Source organism: Conger conger, chromosome 2 (genome assembly GCF_963514075.1).
Source record: "Conger conger chromosome 2, fConCon1.1, whole genome shotgun sequence".
Lineage (NCBI taxonomy): Eukaryota > Metazoa > Chordata > Actinopteri > Anguilliformes > Congridae > Conger > Conger conger.
The window spans coordinates 43,866,285-43,885,849 of NC_083761.1; positions in this window are offsets into that span (position 1 = coordinate 43,866,285).

The following is a 19,565-nucleotide window of genomic DNA, read 5'->3' on the forward strand; positions in this document are numbered from 1 at the left end:
GAACACTACGGCTCGCATAAAAGGCCAATCAAAAGTGTTTGCATGAGATGCAGCTAGTTAGGCCTATGTGAATGAGACGCAGTGGGGAGGAGGAGAGCACACAAATAAGGCTGCATTTTGCGTTTTGGTTTTCTTCATTTTATTAAACGTAGTTTTCTATGTATTATATACCACATGAACACGTATTTGTCGTACTATAATTAACATTAGACACAAGCCCATGATTGATGAAAAAACGATTGAAGATATGCTGGGGAGGTTCAATTGAATGCTCTTAACTAAAGCATAGTTTTGCCTTTCCAATCTATGCCTATCCTCATTATTTTCTTCAGAAGAAAAATGCTTCAGAAATCTGTGAAAGCTTGTACAGAGTCTATTTTTAATTATCTGCAAACACAGTGTAAGCATATTTTAATCTGTTGTTAAAATGTGTGGTGCAATGTAGGGTATCTATCTTCTCATTTCATAGTCAGTCAGTAATTTTATTCTAGAAGTGAGATATATCCCATCCATTCCATAAATCTGGGCCCTGTAAAAAAAACAAAAAACAGCCTGTCAAAAAAGACATCTCAGTTTGGAATTGTATTACAGTTATATTAGAGCCTTTTACAATTGCTAACAAGCATTCTTTGATACCGAGCAACTGTCGCACAGTTGACACGACAGCACTATGTGGACCAAACTGAAAGATTTTGCATTGCTTTGACAAAAAATGCATTCAATGAACACAGTTTTCAAAAGTTTGCTTAGAAGATTTAAAAAAACATGTAGGCTAAAATCCAAGTGGATAGCCATTGGCTAAGCCACAAATACTGTATTGAAAAGCATTCAAATCCATAAAAAAGAATGGTTACTGTTTGAAGTGCTGTTTGAAGTTGATGCAGATTGTTCTGCTGATTGTGAATTGGTTACTGAGTAGACCGATGACATCTGATACAATTGAACGCCTGCCCTTTACCTGGGAAGTGTGAAGTCAGTAGCACTAATTACCTAGGACAAAAGAAAACCAGGGCTGGATTTGGATTCGAGGGGCCGGACTTGATGATCCCTGGGTTATAGTGTGCGATGAAGAGCCAGCATCCCAGCTGACTGACACTTACCTGGGTGATGCTAGCTTTCGTTCGGTGGGTTAGCGAGCACAGTCAGTGCTGACACATCTGGATTCGAGACCAGCCTGTGGAGCCCACTCACAGACTAGAACACAGGCTAGAACTTCCATTATTGTTAAACTAATCACAAAAGGGCAGTCATGATTGTCTGCATTTTGGAATAGAGCGCATGTGTTTCTCTCTCAGATCTTTGCCAAGATGCTGAGCATGTACAGTACCCCCACCCCCCCCACACACACACATACTGTATAGCTTCACTACTAATTATTAATCTCTTTTTCCCCACTTGCCTCCCTCCCCTGGTCATTCTAATGGAATAAAAAGCTTTTATTAACAGGCACAGTGTACAGGAAAGGTCTATCTCACTGCGCTCAGGATATCTTAATTAAATCTGTATGCTGTTACTATTTTTATTGTGGCGGTAATTTAAGCATATACAGCCTGATTAATTTTTATAAGTTGTAAATGATACCGTTTAAAACTTATGTTGTCTGCAGTAAAATTGGTCTTCCAATTTGGTGTGGTAATACAATTACCTTCAAATGCCTCACCAGCATCTCTTGCACCTTATAGTCAATGATTTTGCTATAAACTCTGGGAGCTTCAGGCAAGGAAACACCGAACTCCTTCCAGGCAAAAAAATAACAATCCCCTAAGTACTATGTAAAAATAGCACATAATTGGGCAATTACCATGTAAAAATACGTAAATATGAAGAAACTGAAGCTGAAATATACCCTCTCTATTAATATAAATTAAACTACCTTGTTGTCATCAAAGCTTTAAGCTGGTTATAGCCTGGATTTAATTGCGTACTTCCTAGGAATTTAGAAAATAAGTATTGTCTAATTCTCTAGGAGTTTGAGTTTCTTGCTATTTACCTCTTCTGCCAGTAGTAATTATCCAATTATGTGCATTTCTTACCACATATTTACCTGATAAATATCTAATACTTTGCGGACTATAAAAGGAAGTGGTGCCAGATTTAATAGATAGGAACAGGGCTGCTTGTTGGCTCTTTCTGATAAGATATGGTGAATGGATGAGCCCCATGGTTTTTGATTGAATCCGGTCTGTGCCAGTGCCAAATGTGTCCTGTAGCTCTATAAGACAATGCACAGTTGCCGATTGCATCACCTTGGAGAGGATTTGGACGGTTTGAGGTCCGTATTTCATTTCATGTCCTCCGACTGTACTCTATATGAGTTTGTCTGTGGGCAATGGTGTGAAAAGAAGCAGGTCATTTCTTGTTAATGATGTTCCAAACAGTTGATTTTGGTAAGACAATTGTTTGTCAATGTCTCTGACTGTTTTTTTTTTCTTCTTATTTCTCATCATGGCTTCCTTGACTGTCATTAGCACAACTCTGATCCTCATGTTGACAAATGCCAATAACAGACTCCAGCCGCAAAAAGCATCGATCGATCAATCAATCAATCCATCAAAAGCATAGAATCAAGACTAGATACTGAAAGCAATTTTTGTTGTTTGGTTCTGTACTCCAGCACACAGGAGTTGAAATAAAACAATGAATAGATGGCTAATTTACTTTTGAATTTAACATGATTAACACAGTACCTTTTTATACATAGCTCCTCCATTTTATGGGGAAAAAACTGGCTGGTCAGCTCTTTCTTGGCCTGCTGTGTGTCTTTGGATCATTAGATCATGCACACGAAAGATAACAAAAGGTCTAGAATTTCTAGGTGTGGAATTAGCAGTTGGAGTCAGCTAAATTGGCCCCTTTATGGAAAGCCTCATTTTGTAGAGGGATTTGTTTTCATTAAGAACCAGTGCATAAAGTTGAATATAGGTGGCATCGGCAAGGGAAATGTCTTCTGCACAATTGATGCTTCTCATTCACCCATTCACAAACACACTCACCCACACACACACACCAACGGCCATGCAAGGCACCAACCAGCTTGTCAGGAGCAATTGGGGGCTGGGTGTCTTGCTCAACCAACCCTCCGACTGCCAGACGACTGCTCTTACCTCCTGAAGTGTAATGACATTGAGAGCAAAGGGGCTGTAGCATTTTGATGCTTAAGCACATGCATAGGGAGGACTGCAGCTGCATGGCTCTCACTAGCTCATCCCCCAATTGTGGCAGCCTGGCTGCTTATTTCAGAGCTCTCACATGGATCTCCCACCTTCTTTCCTCTCTCGAGGAAGAGACTAAAACAACCTGCAATACTGTTGATTTTTTAATGTATTTCAGTTCATGGTTGAGTCTGTGCATGTGTATGCATGCGGTGGGCTCCAGAATAATCGGCACCCGTGATGAATGTGCACTAAATCAACTAAAAATTAATACAGTTATTGACATAAGATTTATTTTACAGCATGTGTGAAGCAGTGTGCTTTGTTAGATTCCATTGAATCATTAATAAAATCTTACAATTTTCAAATAAAAAATATATTTCCCCAAAAACCTATTATTGGCACATATTTGACAATAGGTGATTCTTCTTATCTTTTTTCCATTTTGCTGCCCAAAAATGCCGATGGTCTGTATCTCCAAAACATTTTTCTCTCAGCTGACCATAACGCTCTCTTCCAGTCATAATTCCAATTAGGTTTGGCAAACTCAAGATGCTTGGTTTTGTTTATTGTGCTCAGTAAGGGCTGTCTTCATGCTAGCCTTCCAAAGACTTGTTCACATGGAAATGCCTTTTTTTTTTTTTGACTTGGTGACCCAAAGGCAAAACGAATCTTTGCAATTCTTAAACTGCCCTCCTTGGATAATTTATGGCCTGACCATCTTCCTTACCATCCGTGGGGATAATATGCACTTGCATCCTCTTCCTGGAAAGTTTTCAGCAATTCCATATGTTTTACACCTTTTTATTATTGCACTTACAGTGCTAAGTGGTATGTTTAACCGTTTATGTGTTATTTTGTTCCCATTACCTGACTTGAAAGTAGACAACAAGATTTTGTATGCTTGTTACCTCATTTTTATACTCTAGTGAAACAGGACATGATGGAATGACACAATATAGTTCCTTTAGACTGAGATTAACTAAATTAAGTAAAATTGTATTGCCTATTCAGCACGGATGGTGCAGTGGGTAGCACTGCTGCCTCACAGCAAGGAGGTCCTGGGTTCGAATCCCCGTTGGCCGGGGCCTCTCTGTGCGGAGTTTGCATGTTCTCCCCGTGTCTGCGTGGGTTTCCTCCGGGTACTCTGGTTTCCTCCCACAGTCCAAAGACATGCAGGTTAGGCTGATTGGAGAGTCTAAATTGCCCGTAGGTATGAGTGTGTGAGTGAATGGTGTGTGTGCCCTGCGATGGACTGGTGACCTGTCCAGGGTGTATTCCTGCCTTTCGCCCAATGTATGCTGGGATAGGCTCCAGCCCCCCTGCAACCCTATTCAGGATACGCGGGTTTGGATAATGAATGAATGAATGAATGTATTGCCTATTTCACTTTGATTTTATTTACAATAATTGTTGGAGGTGCCAATAATTTTGGCACTAGTGGTTTTCAGAAAATATCAGATTACTACATAAGAAACACTGAAAAACTTGAGAGTAAAAGTATTGAAATAAAAGTACTATATTGTTTTCACATAAAATATAGATCATTATCCATGTTGTTTATTATGTGTAGGTGTTTTTCCAATAATTCTGGAGCCCGCTAAATGTGCATGTTTGCTCACCATTGTGTGTATGTATGTCTCTCGACAGCTGTCAGTCTTTGTATCAACTGTTGCTCAAAAAACATGACCATATGATCTTCCAGCCTGTCAACATACTGTACTGTACAAGCAGGAGAAAAAAACTAGCAGACTGAGACTACAATGTCAGATTATTTCTATCGCTCTTTCCCTATTCCTACACAGGCATTGTATAAAGCTGATATGAGACTCTAATACCAAGTCATTTTTTGAAGAAACATAACAGAAATGGAAAGTTCTGGAAGGGCATCTATCCCCGAATCCTCTTCCCCACCGTGTGCTCTCTTTTGTCCCTCGGCCAGAGCCCAGCTCTGGCAGAGAGGGACAAGAGTCCTCTGCCTGCTGCTACAGCTTGGCTCTGTGACTGACTGGGGCTTTTCGGTGATAGCTTAGCTGCGAGAGGCAGCATGTCCGGCTGTTTTGACCTTCCTCAGGAACAGAGGGCGAGCCATGGGGAATGGAGGCTAAGCCGTGCTAGCACACAGCAAACAGGCTGAAACAAATCAGCTTTTCAGCCAGCGCAGGACAAAACTGTTCCCTGCCCGCACCCCTCCCGCACCTTTCCGCAGTTACTAGGAAATGGCTTTTCTGTAATCGGAGGTTTCGGAGGTGGCTCCACTGGGGAATAATCAGAGGTGCCTGAGAGCTGCTCTGTCTCACGCCACAGGGCGCCTCGGTGCTCTGAGCCCACGGCTGCCACACAGCACTGGCTCTGCAATCATCGGGGGGAACAGAAACTCTGTCTCCATTTGTTCGTCCTCATGCTGTCATCGTATTCAGGCTACGACGATTCTGCCAGACCCTCTCTGTGAAGCGTACTTGACATCCTTTGATTGGCTCTATTTTAAAATCCGCAGAAGCATTAAATTAATATTCACGCGTCCCCATTTTCGCTTGTGTAACAGATGCATCCATTTTATTCGACATGTAATGTTCTGCCCGAAAGACCATTTGACACTGATTGAGAGAATCATACAGAGAACTAAGAAGGCAAGCGCACAAGTGGTAAATTTCATGGTAAAGCAACCGTGTAAAGCACAGCCTGTTATTGTTTGTACAGGTCACCTATTTAAAAAGCTAAAGGTGTGCCATGCAGTGACTGCTGTTGGCAGGTGTGGACCCTCCTGCTTATTTAGCTTATTTTGGTAGCTCTGCTATGCAAATGCTACCAAAGCCATTGTGAGATTGCGCAAAGAGGAGTTTTATTTACTGGAATCTGTTCTGAGGGCAGCATTAGATGTGATTGGTTCTAAATAAATATAACTCCTATGTGCCAGTAGCACAGGGTGGAGTCAGGCCTGGGTCAAATTCGTAATTGTTTGGAATTCAATTTATTTTTCTGTCTTCGATTGATCTTTCCTGATGCAATTGAGCCAACCAAGAGGGCCAGAAGACTGCAGAAGAGAGGTTTTCACTTTTTGAGATCCCAATTCCAATACACCAGGTAAGCTCTGTAAAACGTAGAAAAGTATCTGAATCCACAACAATGACTCATTTGACCCAGGTCTGCAGCACACTAGCAGAGGTGAACAGAAAGGATCGATGGAGAGAGATTACGCTTCTTTAATGAGGTGCGCACAGTATTGGCAACAGCACGGACCTGAACCCTGCAACCACCGTGCTTGCAAAGGGGTTCCTGGGCAGAAAATTAATCTGTTCACCTCCAAGCATTTGTCTCCATTATGACCTATTTGTGAAAATGTGAGGCAGATTGATGTGGAATGAAACCCAACCCCCCCACCCCCCCAAGTGACCCCCCAGTAGACCTCCTGATTCCACAGCGCTGGGATAAAATGAATGGTGCAAAGCAGAACAAAAGGCCCTACTCGTGCTTCCTAAGCCCTGTCAATCAGACTGCTGTGTGTCTGGATCAAAGGAAATCCATGTTGTGACAGGGAAGCAAGTGGCCCCGAGAGGTGTCTGACCCCCTGGGGAAACCCCCACTTCAGGTAGTGCTTCTCACTCTGAGAATAGCATGATATTATCCCCACAAGTCTACTCTTGGCAGCTCAGAGCTGGAGTTATTGATATGCCCCCCCTTCCCACAGGAACGTTTTGTGCTTTATTTTATTAGATAGACCATCGCTCATCAATGGGAATCTAAGATGGGAAGGAAGGCTTTGGAAGTCATTCATAATTTATATAACCTTACATTTCTGTGATATTGCCCAGCAGTATTATATACTGCTCGATTTTATTGGCGATAAAATGGAGATTTCAAATAAAATTCACTATGCTGCTAACATTTATTTGGTTCAATTTGTTCAATTGTCAATAACGTGGTTCCTTAAGAAGATTCCGGATGTGGGCTAGGGCAGTCAATAATGAGTATTCTCAGTGAATTGCTAAGACAGGTGTGTCTTCTTCTCAGGGAGATGTATATTGCAGAAGAAGCTGAACGCCAGGTGCATTTTGACTGCGCATTGCAATGATTCAGTGAATTATGATACTCACGTGGGATGCCACCTGTTCAGTCATCAAGCTAGGAGTGACCATGGTTATGGTGCTTTCTTATTCAGTCTAGTCTTCTACCCAGAATCCAGTGTAATTATAGAAAGGAAGCTCAGGAGGTTCATAAAGTACAGAATTGATAGACCTCTCTTACAGTTGGGTCTCTTCTAATCTACTTAAAGCCTTCTAGCCCCAGCCATGTTTTAATAAACAAGCTCATTTTTTCCAAACAAATGGATTTGAGTTTCAACAAATCCAAATAAATTGAGCCAATGGTTCATGGAGCAATCAGGTTCCTATTATATAACATGTATAACTTTGGATAAAGGCGCTATATAAATGCCAACCATAACAACAATATCCCACAGGCCCATGAATACAGTCTTTTATTACAAACCACAACAAAAAAATGGCACTTCTGTTTTATTGCATATTGGGTTATATCCACGCAGCCAAATAATGAAAAAGAAATTTCGGAGAAGATGGCAGCAATTGGCTGTGCAGTGTCCGCACACTGTGCGGGACAAGGGCCAGTTATGCCACCTTGACCTACTGACTGACGCTGATTTGCAATTAAATGGTAAATGGTTGGCATTTATATAGCGCCTTTACAATTGATGCTTCTCATTCACCCTTTCATACACACACTCACACACCGATGGCGATTGGCTGCCATGCAAGGCGCCGACCAGCTCGTCAGGAGAATTTGGGGATTAGGTGTCTTGCTCAGGGACACTTTGACTCAGCCCGGGCGGGGGATCGAACCAGCAACCCTCCGACTACCACTCTTACTGCCTGAGCCATGTCACCCTGATTAGTCATAACAAGTTTTATGAAAACCCTAATAAGGTCATTCAGGATCAGTTTATTTTGAGTTTCATGACATGAACCTACCCAAACAACGTTGGATTTCTGTCAGAGATATGAAGTATTCACTATTGTCAGAAAATCACCCCAGGAAGGGGAAAGTATGCAAGGCAACATTTTTATGTTTTTATCCAGAGACTAAAAAGAAATATCAAGTTTTAAACCACCTATTAGATTTCCCTTATAATGGGATCAGTCAGTTGTCATTAATTGTATTGCATGTGTGAAAAATTGATCTATTGAGTTTTGCAATTAAACTCTTCAAATACACATTGAAATAATTAGGAAACAAATTACTCTAATAACCTATAACACAGAGTGTTTATACAGTATTCATGCAAATACACTAGGAAGAATGCCAAACCAAATAATTTAGAGAACATTCTAGAATATTTACATCTATAAATGTATCTTACAATACTCATTTGGCTGTTTATGGAGATCTGTGTGCTGTGATGCTGTTGTTCATACTGTCATACAGCTTGATACTGTCGTATTAGTTCACTACTAAAACAGGTTTACAGATTATTATGCTATTCATTTATTTGTTTATTTGCAAGGCAAAGTGCATAGCACCAGAATTAGAATCACATGCTAAAATCAACATGTTGTCCCTGGGCTGGTAACACAGGTTTCTTTGGCGATCCTAATCACGAAAGCTACAGTAGAATTAGCTAGCTATATATTGGAGGTGAAAAACTGCTGGCGGCAAATGCTATGAAATAGGCCTCTCGTGACTTATAGGTTCCAGAAGGTTAATAACTACACTAATTACACTAATATCTGTCTATGAACCAAAAAAGGATTCAATGGAGCCCTGAGTGAGTGTGAATGTGCTATACACAGACTGGTGTGTAGACGGGTGGTTCTGAATGATTTATGCAGAATGCAGATGAGGCCCGCACCAGATGCCCCTTGGAAGATGAAAGTTGTGAAGAGTGTTCCCTGTCACTCCTTTCTCCTCACTCACCAGTGGGACAGTGTGAGGCTGCTTGTCAGAGGGATTGAGGTGCTGCACATTCACTTTTTTTAGTTAGAAAAAAGCTCTGTGGGCAATGTATGACAGGAACTCATTTGTACATTCATAAATCATTCAACATTCCCTTTCAAATGTGCCAGACAAAATATGTGCCAGACCTTTGGGCATGGAGTGTGTTCTTGCACGGACATGGCCTGCTTGATCCTGATTTGATTTGAAAACTTCTTTATAGAACTTTTTTCCCCATCACCCAAGAGCCTTTTTTGTGAGTCATTATAATTGAACATTTCAAGTCAAAGCAATTAGTAATAGTCCAAATTCATGTAGAGCTATCGCATTTGTAATTTTTAAGGCATTTATGCACATGATAATGCTAGAAATGTAACTAGTTATTTGGAGCTGAGCAACCTCTAGCTATGTTTATGTACAGTCACATAATTACTGAAATTTCTTCTTATGTTCTAAAATGGACCAATGATTTATTCATGGAGTTTTATGAATGGCTGTTGGATGGGTGTTTAAATATTTTAACTTTTAATTCATGCCTGTGACCCTTTTGAAGTCACCCTTGGCCCACTCGTTTACAACCACAACTGCAGAGGAGAGAAAAAATAAAACAAATGATATGCTTGAGCATTCTTTGAGCAGTATACTTTTCACATGGGTTCTGAAGGGAGCTTTTCTAAGCAAGTCAAACCAAAAAACCTCAAAAATGAAAAATATAAACTTTTAAAAACTTTATTTGGTTGATTTAACTACTGATGAATATTGAATTCATTTGAGATGTTAAAACTAAAATATGTGGAGTAGAAGAGTACTTAGAAGAATAAAATTTGTGGAATTCAAAATTAATATATTTGGCTATAAAATCTGGCAGAGGAGAGAAGATAATCGGTCATCTTAATGATGACAGCTGTGCGCTTAATGACCGTCTTATTAATGCCGAAACATTAAGAGTATTATATTCCACTTCATGAAGTGACCTTTGCCACTTGCCAGAATACTCAGAAAAAAGCAAGAAAAAATGGTTAAAATGGATAAAACAGTTTTGAAGAAATGGACCCCTGGAGCAGATCCAAAGATTTGCAGTCTTCAGTGAGGCGGCCACACGAGAGAGAGGTGGAGCAGGAGGGAGAGAGGGAACAGCTGTCTGCTGAAGAAGGCAGACTCCATCTCTTCCCATCTTCCACGCTCCTGTGTCTTCAGGGCTTCGTGCTCAGGTGGCTTGAAATGTAGTATTGATTGTTCTCAAAGCAGCACGTGCGTATGAAAGACGAGATTGCATTTTTGTGGCCGCAAACCTTTGTTTCTGACCCCTTTCTCCACTTTCTTTGTGTGGCTTTCTCAGCCTGGCATCCTGGATCGTTTCACTGGATGCTGCCAGAATTGTGGAGCTCTATATGTGTGGAATATCCGAGATGATCCTGTGTGCTGGAGTGTGGGCACAAACCTGTCTGTTCACCTTCCAGTCAACATTATTAATCCATGGAAAATTGTAAACATTTCAATTAAATTGTGTCTGCTTCACTAAAAGACATGAATTGTCATACGTTTACTTAAGACCAGTCTAGATACCCTTCTCTACTATAGACTACAGATGGATGTCTTTATAGTGTTATGACCAAAACAGAACACAGTATTCACTACTTGCTGTATACACTAGCATCCCATTTGTCTTCACTATCAATGTGTTTTTTCCAGAGGTGGAAGGTCCAGGGGTCAGAAAGTCAAAGTCCTGCCGTCGGCTGATTTCACCAATTATTTCTATCTCCTGGCTGAATAATTGTGCTAATTAGCAAGTTCAAATAATTGGAACAAAATAGAGAATAGGAAGAACCTGGATTCTCTGTTCCTTCCTGAGCAGTCATTTTTATATTATGCCATACACTCAGTGAGCTCTTTATTAGACTTCTTCATTAGACTTCTTTTTTAGACTTATTTAGTCTTCTGCTGCTGTAGCCTATCCACTCAGAGGATTACTGTCACCTTCCTGTCAGCTTCGACCAGTCTGGCCCTTCTTCTCTGACCACTCTCATTAATAATGTGTTTTTGCCCACAGAACTGCTGTTCAGAACTCCCAAGAAACAAAAATAGAGTATGAACTAATCAGCTGCTGATGGAAACCCTTCCAAACTGAATATTTCCATCACCAGCTTTCAAGCTAAATTCAATTAAATGAATTTCAGATGAAGAGTGTTGAGAATGTATATCTCTCTGTTAACGTCTGCAACAAAATGTCTAAAGACCTGTCACACACTAATGTGGCCATAACGCATGGCTAGAGCAGTCACTAAAAGGCACAACCAGGAGAGTCCACTCTCGCGGCTGCATGAGCTCTCTCTGTTCTTGGGCTGTTCTTGGCACACACTACCAGGGTCCCCCACTGACCCTTCATCTGTGACGTGGGCGTTCAGCTTGTGCAATGGGAGAAGTAATCTGGACCTGGAGTGGGAGCTGTGCATCACAACTGATCCTTCCTAATACCTCCCATGCCTCCCTCAGTACTGTAATGACCACCACTACTGCAATTATGTCACACAAGCCAATAAAAACATGCACGCATGGATGCACACACATTCCAGTTGTGCTGCTGTGAATGCTGGAAGCATCCGGAACAATGCTCTGAATACACAGGATGAAGCCCACAGTGCTGAATGCAGTCGGATACGGACAGTATTTTAAGAGAATCTTCCCTCTGCAATCTCATGTAATTCATAGGTCAGACAATCTCAGTAAAGCGTAGAGAAGTATGTGAATGCAAATCAATTACATATTTCACCTAGGTCTGGTTGTCGCCCCCCCCCCCCAACACCTGTGCAATTCACTATTCGTATACAAAGGCTCATCTACATTAACAGCCATTATTGTGACAGCCGTGTTATGCTTTCCTTTTTGGCAGTTCAATGAATTAGCACTCATAGTATGACAGGAAAGAGAGGTAGGCTTATTTTATTTTAAGTATAAAAAAATGATAACCTTAGAACCTAAGGAAAACCTTAAAATAGCTTTGTTTCTTAGATTTTCCTCTTTGCTTGTGTGTTCCTTTTATAAATGTAGAATCATGACAACATTCCCTGACTGTCAGTCCTGCTGCTCCTTCAGACCACAGGGATTAGCTCCAACTCTCTGTCATATCCAAGAACCCAGCCAGCCTACCTCAGAGGGTTTCTGCCAGAATGGAGATGTGTTTCTTCCAGAATGGAGATGCCAACGGCTATCCTCGGTTTAAACATTTTGCTAATAAATCATGTTTCACATTGATTAACCAAATTGAGACAAAGGGTTTTTTCAGTAGAAAGTTGCAGTAGAAAGATATCGGATTGTCCTGAGAATGACAGGATTGTGGTTCAATGAAAGAAGAAGACAGGAGTGACTGGGTGAGGAACTGCAGGTACTCCATGGGAGTGACCAGAATGCTAAACATTCACCATTTACAACTTGTCACTTGATTCTGAATACTTATTATACATATTTACTCCACCCTGTATAATGCTGTTGCTTTACTTAACCACAACTCTTCAGTAGCATTAGGATAGAGCTGTAATGGACACAACCATGAGTGGGCTGTTGTTTTGCTGCACTTTGAACACAGAAGAGCGTTCATTTGTTTTGTTTTTTTACCCATGGAGGCACATTTAGATAATTACATCTTTTAGTAACTTGCATGCTAAATGACCTTAAATTGAAATAATTAAATGGAGAGATGATTAGCTTTAGGATGCTGGAATAATATATGATTCTTCAGCAAAATGCAATATCTTACAGAATTTTTCTCACTGACTGCCTCAGCATGTCTTCTCTGTCTGTAAAGACAAGACTGCTGTCACCCAATCATACTCTTTCACAGCTGAAGCTCAAAAGCCTGACTCCCCTCTGTAGGATAAAGACCCAAAACATGGCAGGACAAATATGAATCATGGCAGCCCATTGCACCAACAATCTGAGCTGAAGTGGACACAGAGGTGAGAAGTATCAGGTTCTTCGGAATGTTATAGCATATTTCCGCCAATGAAACTGAAACACCTAAACTGGACAGGCAGCCACTTTATGGTGAAATTCATGTTCATCAGTCATGTTTTCGTAAACCGAGTTAGTAACCATCTGGCTGTCACAGTTAAAATGGCTGAAATGTGCGATGCGGAAAATGTAGTATGGAAACCGAAAGACAAAGATAGCCGTTTAGTTAGCTCTGTAATTATTCTGTGCCAGGTGCTTTGACAGTACTTCAGCAAGCCACTTTCCCTGGTCCTCAGTTGAGTGGCATTTAGTGAAACTGTGGACTAAGTACTGCAGGGCTGGAGAAGAGAAATTACATCAGCTTTTATATGTGTGTGTGTGTGTGTGTGTGTGTGTGTGCATAAGTGTGTGTGTGTGTACATAAGTGTGTGTGCATGTGTGTGTGTGCACATGCGTGTTTCTGTGAGAGAGAAAGAGGATGAATAGTGTATGCTGTTGAGCGAAACAGCACCCTGGGCTGAGGCTCCCCTGTAATTACACTCTCAGCCTGCATGTCTTTTCATCTCTTCCCTGCTTTCGGAAGCAGTCTTTTATACTGCCTGCAAAAAGCCTTTTGAGACCCTGTGACAGTGTGGAGTGCTTCTGTACCCTTGAGCTCTCATCTCTATTCAGGTTGTAAATACCCATACCTCTTAAGAGGGCAGATGTGCAGGATATATGCGCACATGTGTGGCCATGTATATAAATGAATGTATACGCTTAAATCCTATTTATAACCTACACACAGCGTGTACTAGTGGTGTTCACCACCCCCACCCCCCATAACTCATTCCTCTTTATTGAATACACACACACACACTTGGTGGGAGGTGTACTTGCACACATGGAGTAAATGGTTTTCCTTGCTTGTTGAATTTGTTGGTGGTGTGTGGGCGCTGTGGAACAGCTGGACTGAGGGAGGACAGTGGCAGGTGTTACCTGGCACCTGGCGTGTTGGAAGGAGCACCAGGTTGAGGAAGAGTAAGAGGCATCAAGGCACTGTTCCTGAAACAGGTGGACTGGCTGGAGGAGATGTGAGATTCAGCCAGGGCAGTACAGTAAGTGTCCCGTGCTCGGGGTCCTGCACTTTAGTTTCAGATTTACTCAGTCCGTTTGAAAAGGGCAACTTCATTTGAATACCTTCAAAGCCTTGTACGTCTGTGGTATGCCGAATTGTTGTGCCTGCAATTTAGCAAGCTGGGTTTTCTGCTTGAAATGCTGAAGCTCCAGGGAGCTATGGAATTTATGCAAAATGGTAATTTTTGTGATCAGATGTGCAGAAAAATATTTCACATTCTGTTTTAATAGCAGAATTTTTTTTTAAATGTAAATGAAATAGTTATGAACAAAACATTTTTTATTTGCTTTAGTTTTAGTTTACACTTCTACTGCAGACATCCCACCCTTATGGATTTTTTTTTCCAGGAGTCCGTGAGGGGGGGTGTTCAATAACACTTTTCAGTTCTCCATCCATCCATCCATCCATTATCTGAACCCGCTTATCCTGATCAGGGTCGCAGGGGGGCTGGAGCCTATCCCAGCATACATTGGGCGAAAGGCAGGAATACACCCTGGACAGGTCGCCAGTCACTTTTCAGTTCTCCGTTCCTTAATTTACAATTGTCCATCAATTTGTAACTGGATGATGCAAATTTCACCTCACCTTTCATGCCAATTGCTGATTTGTGGGAGAATTCTGCCCCCTCTCAGGAATCAAGGAGTAGGTGCTAAAAGTGGGATGTCTGCTTCTGCGATGTAAGAGATGACATTCAAACAGCATGTAGTCAATCCTGTGTGCTATTCTGAAGCACTTCCATTGCCGTGTAATGGAAGGATGATTTTCAATGGGTGGAATTTCAATGATTGTACAGGTATAAAAATAGTCTAAGAGCTGCTGCTCAAGGCAGTTCATTCTCTTGAGGGTTTTGGACAGCATTTTTCAGTGTGATGCATTGCATTCCCTTTAAGAGTCTGTTTCTGTGTTCCTTGTGCCATTTCTCTGTATCATCGAGGAGACTATGTGGATATTCAGTAATTCATTTGGTTGATGTTATTGCTGCGGTTTCAATCGCTTGTGTCAGCGTACATTTTATAGTCAATATTATTTGCATAAGTTTTGAACCTGTTGGTATTAATCCAAGTTTTCAGTGAATTAGCATTATCAGGTTCATAACTACAGTGTTGTTACTGTGAGGTGTCATTTTTGCTCTTTCTGCTCCACCTGCACAAACAGCATCTTCTGCTTGTAAAACTGAATAAATAGCACCCGTCATCAGTTTGTGGTGGACTGTGTGTGTGTGTGTGTGTAGTGCTGTACTGTGCGTGTGTAGTGCTGGACTGTGTGTATGTGTGTGTGTGTGTGTGTGTGTGTAGTGCTGGACTGTGTGTGTGTGTGTGTGTAGTGTTGCACTATGTATGTGTGTGTGTGTGTGTGTGTGTGTAGTGTTCAACTGTGTGGGTGTGTGTGTGTGTGTGTCTAGTGTTGCACTGTGTGTGTGTAGTGTTTCACTGTGTGATGTGTAGTGTGTGTGCGTGTGTGTGAGTGTGTAGTGCTGCATTGTGTGTGTGCATAATGCTGTAATGTGTGTGTAGTGCTGCATTGTGTATGTACATAATACTGTAATGTGTGTGTGTGTGTGTGTATGTAATATTGTACTGTAATTATTACTGTATGTGTGCAGCATATGTATATAATGCTCAATTATTTTTGTCCATGCTGGCCACCAGGCTTCAGACTCAGACTGCATATCACTGTAGTAGTGCAGAACCGGGTTACACACAGCATATCTCTGATCACTGATCTCCCTGGAATTGGAGTCAGCATGATTGCTTTGTGGGTACAGTGGAATACTGAAGGAGGTTGAATCATTTCCTCCCCAGTGACACTGTGGGTAAATGCAACTCTAGCAAGACATCGTGAGCAAATATAGGCAAAATGTAGTAATACGGAGGAAATACGTTGGATGGATTTTCAAACAGATTTCCCTTGTATATGAGATGCGTTAGATGTCTATTTCCGATTTCTGTAAAAATAAATAAAAGAAAACCTGCCGCAAAAGAACTTTTCGGGAGAAACATCTGCCTTATCCTCATCTTCCATTGTATTTGCAGACTACGGAAATTGCCAATCCAACCTGCACAATATGTATTAATCTCAATGAAAAGCGTTCATTCGATTGGACATGAATTGAAACTAGGTGCACCACACTTACTGATAATATAGTGAGCATAATCCAGCCCATGCACCACAAATCAACTTCGCACAGCGCATTGGTGCAGTCACCTGCCGATGTGTGTGGTGTACTGGGTGCGCCTGTCGCTTGACTTCGCCAAATAACAAGATTCAGTCGCCACGCCCAGCACACCACGCGGCCTGCCAGGTGACTGTGCAAACTTGATTCCGGAAAAATCCGCTCTTCGTAATAGACCTGTTCTCCCTGCTGTGAAATCCAGCTATGCCAGCTTGACAAACTGGTTGACCAGCTCATACTCGGCTAGACTAGCTTATGATCAGCTTGAAAATTGAGCTGGTCAACCAGCATGAGAAAGCTAATAACCTGGTCTAGCTGCGTTTGAGCTGGTCAACCAGATAATGCTGGTAGATTGTCTGAGCTGGTAGCTGGTCAACCATTCATCAAAACAGCTTGAGTTGGTCAAATCATGTAAAGCTGGGAACTGGTCTCAACTGGTTGACCAGCTACCAGCTGGTTCAAAACCTAGCTTGAGCTGTTTTTTTTCAGTAAGGATGGCTCAGCATTCATGAGTAGCCAAAATAGACTTGTATACTTCATATGCATCAGGCAAATAAATCCTCTAGTTTCTAATTAGGTTCATGACTCCAGCACTCTTAGTTACCAGTGTCATGTAAAGATGACTGCATCACAAACAACATGCAGAATTGTTTTTCTGTCACAGCCGTCTGTGAGTACTTAGCTTCTCTCGCAAGGCACATTTGCATAAGTGCCTACGTAGAAGAGTGCCCAGAGCAAATTGTAGAATGCTATGTCGTACTCCCTAGCCATCAAAAACGTGTAAAACATGCAACTTTCCTGGAGTCTATTTTTAGCACAGCTGAAGACTTCATCAATATGACAAGCAGAATGAAATAACAGAATCAAACCCTCTCCCTGATTCTTGAAAAGTAGTTTTTGTCATCTCAATCCTGAATGACGGATGGAGAGATCGGGAGATTACTTGTCCCTTTGTTCTGGAAACAAAGCCAAGCAGGAGAGGAGAAAAAAGCCGGGTGACATTCAGCAGACATGTGGAGCGTAGATAGCGAGAGACAGTGGGAGGGAGGGAGGGAGGGAAGGAAGGAGAGAAATGCGTGATGGAGATGAAGGAGAGATAGTGACACGGGCAGAGAGGGTTGAAAGCTCCGTCTGTCTTCTCCTTTTCGACTTCGCTCACCTGTGCAGCCATGAAAGAAAATGTTAGAGAGGCAGGAAGGGCGAGTGAAGGACGCTGAGGAGGCAGGGCTGAGAGCAGGCACTTTCTCACCAATGAAGAGTAATGGCCGCCACAGGCCCCAGAACACAGCCACACCCTGAAGCCCCTCAGACACACAGCAAGGGCAATGCTCATGATGCACAGAAAAAGGGCATTTCAACACCAGATCTGGGTCAAATACGGAATTGTTTTGGATTCAAATACTTTTCTGTGCTCAGTTGGACTTGCCAGGTGCAACTGAGCCTACTAAGAGGACCAAAAGGGTTTGCACTTTTTGAGAGTACTTCATTTTTACCAATATACACAAGCTCACTAAACCAAGGGTGGACAAATTGGTTGTCCAAGATTTTAGTCTCGGACAACCAAAGCACAGCAACACAAAGCCCAGTGGACAACCAGATAATTTTGCCTTTTCTTTTTTCCCCAAAACCAGATGAGCCACAGGAGCTGTCACCACAAAATATGTAGACTATAATCCCGTACAATATTAGGAATATATTTTGGTAAACGAATGCTACTGCATAGCTTATAACGTTAGCAAGCTAACACCCTCTCCTGACCAGATGAGGCCGTGAATTTCGGAGGCAAACCTGAGTGCTAAGAGTAATGCTTGATAATGCTTGATAGAAGTTAATGCTGCCACATGACCAATAACATTATTAAGCTAGATAGCTAGCTAATTTGTAGCTATCTCATTTATAAACTTATATATATATATACAGAGAAAAAAGAGGTTTATGGTTTCCTTAAAGGCAGATCGCATATTGTCATTTCTATGATGACTCTTGTTTTTTTTAAATGTACATATGAAGTCTATTAATGAACATGACTCCAGCTATATATAATTACAGTTTTTACAATAACAGAGGTGCGTAATAATGTGGTATTTATGCCCAAGTTATCATACCTTCAAACTCTCATACCGGCCCATGCCTACAGTGTGACGTGAAGCCTGTGTATTTCATGAATTTGACTAAATACTGGAATAAATTATGTTGCCAGTTTGGCTCAAGCATTGACATTGACATTTGTTTTGTCTTTACACTAACAATCTATTTGCAAGATCACTTAAAAGCACAGAGATCAACCCAAGCACACATTTGTCCTATTATAAATCTGGGCAACCAGATGCATCAGGATGACCAGTTTTAAGATTTTGGTTGCCCATCTCCGTCTCACCTCAGTCTCATCTTGACAGTCTGAGACTGCATATTCACAGTGGTATCTCCAGCACAGCTATAATTTTGGAAGAAAAAACAGGAACATCTCTGGCACTGCAGGTCTAGGTTTGCCTTCTCCTGGCTGATTTGCTTATACGGCAATATTCACAAGGACATTGAGCCAGCCGTGTGGCTCAAAATGTTTAAAAAAATATGCGTTCTGCGGTGGGACTGGGTTACTGACATCACCCTGACAGAGCTGACAGGGGTAAATGCTCCACTGCGCTGAGGGGCTGAAAATGGAGAGCTGTCACTGTTGAGAACTTCGGAAAGTTTTTGAAGAACCCTTCACGATCCCCTGGAGAGGAGCGGTCTGTCTTGACGTCTGTCTTGGGGGGAAATCGGTCTTTGCTTGACTGACGTTCCCATTATTTGCCCCTAATCCGCTGAGGGGCTGCCAATCAACAACTGGAAAAACGGAAGTGAGGGAGGAGTGGAGAAAGAGGAGATCTATTCCCAGCTGATTGACTAGATTTGATATCGATTTGCTTTCTGTCATGTCCTCTCCTTTACACATGCGGCCACATTGTGGGTCATGCACAGAAGCCACACGTGTACTTACACGCATGCATACATGCACGTACACACACATACGCACACACATACAGATTGCACGCATGACTGCGTCTATGGGGTCTGGAGTGATTGCATTGGAATGATGAGTGTGCTCATTCGCCAAAATTCCTCTGTCACACAGGCTTGCGTCTGAAACGATTTCAGTTTCTTTCTCTCAGCAATTTGATGCGAGTCGTGATTAAAACGGTCCGTCAGGTCAAAACGAAAATGCACTATTTGCGCCTGGCCACAGCTA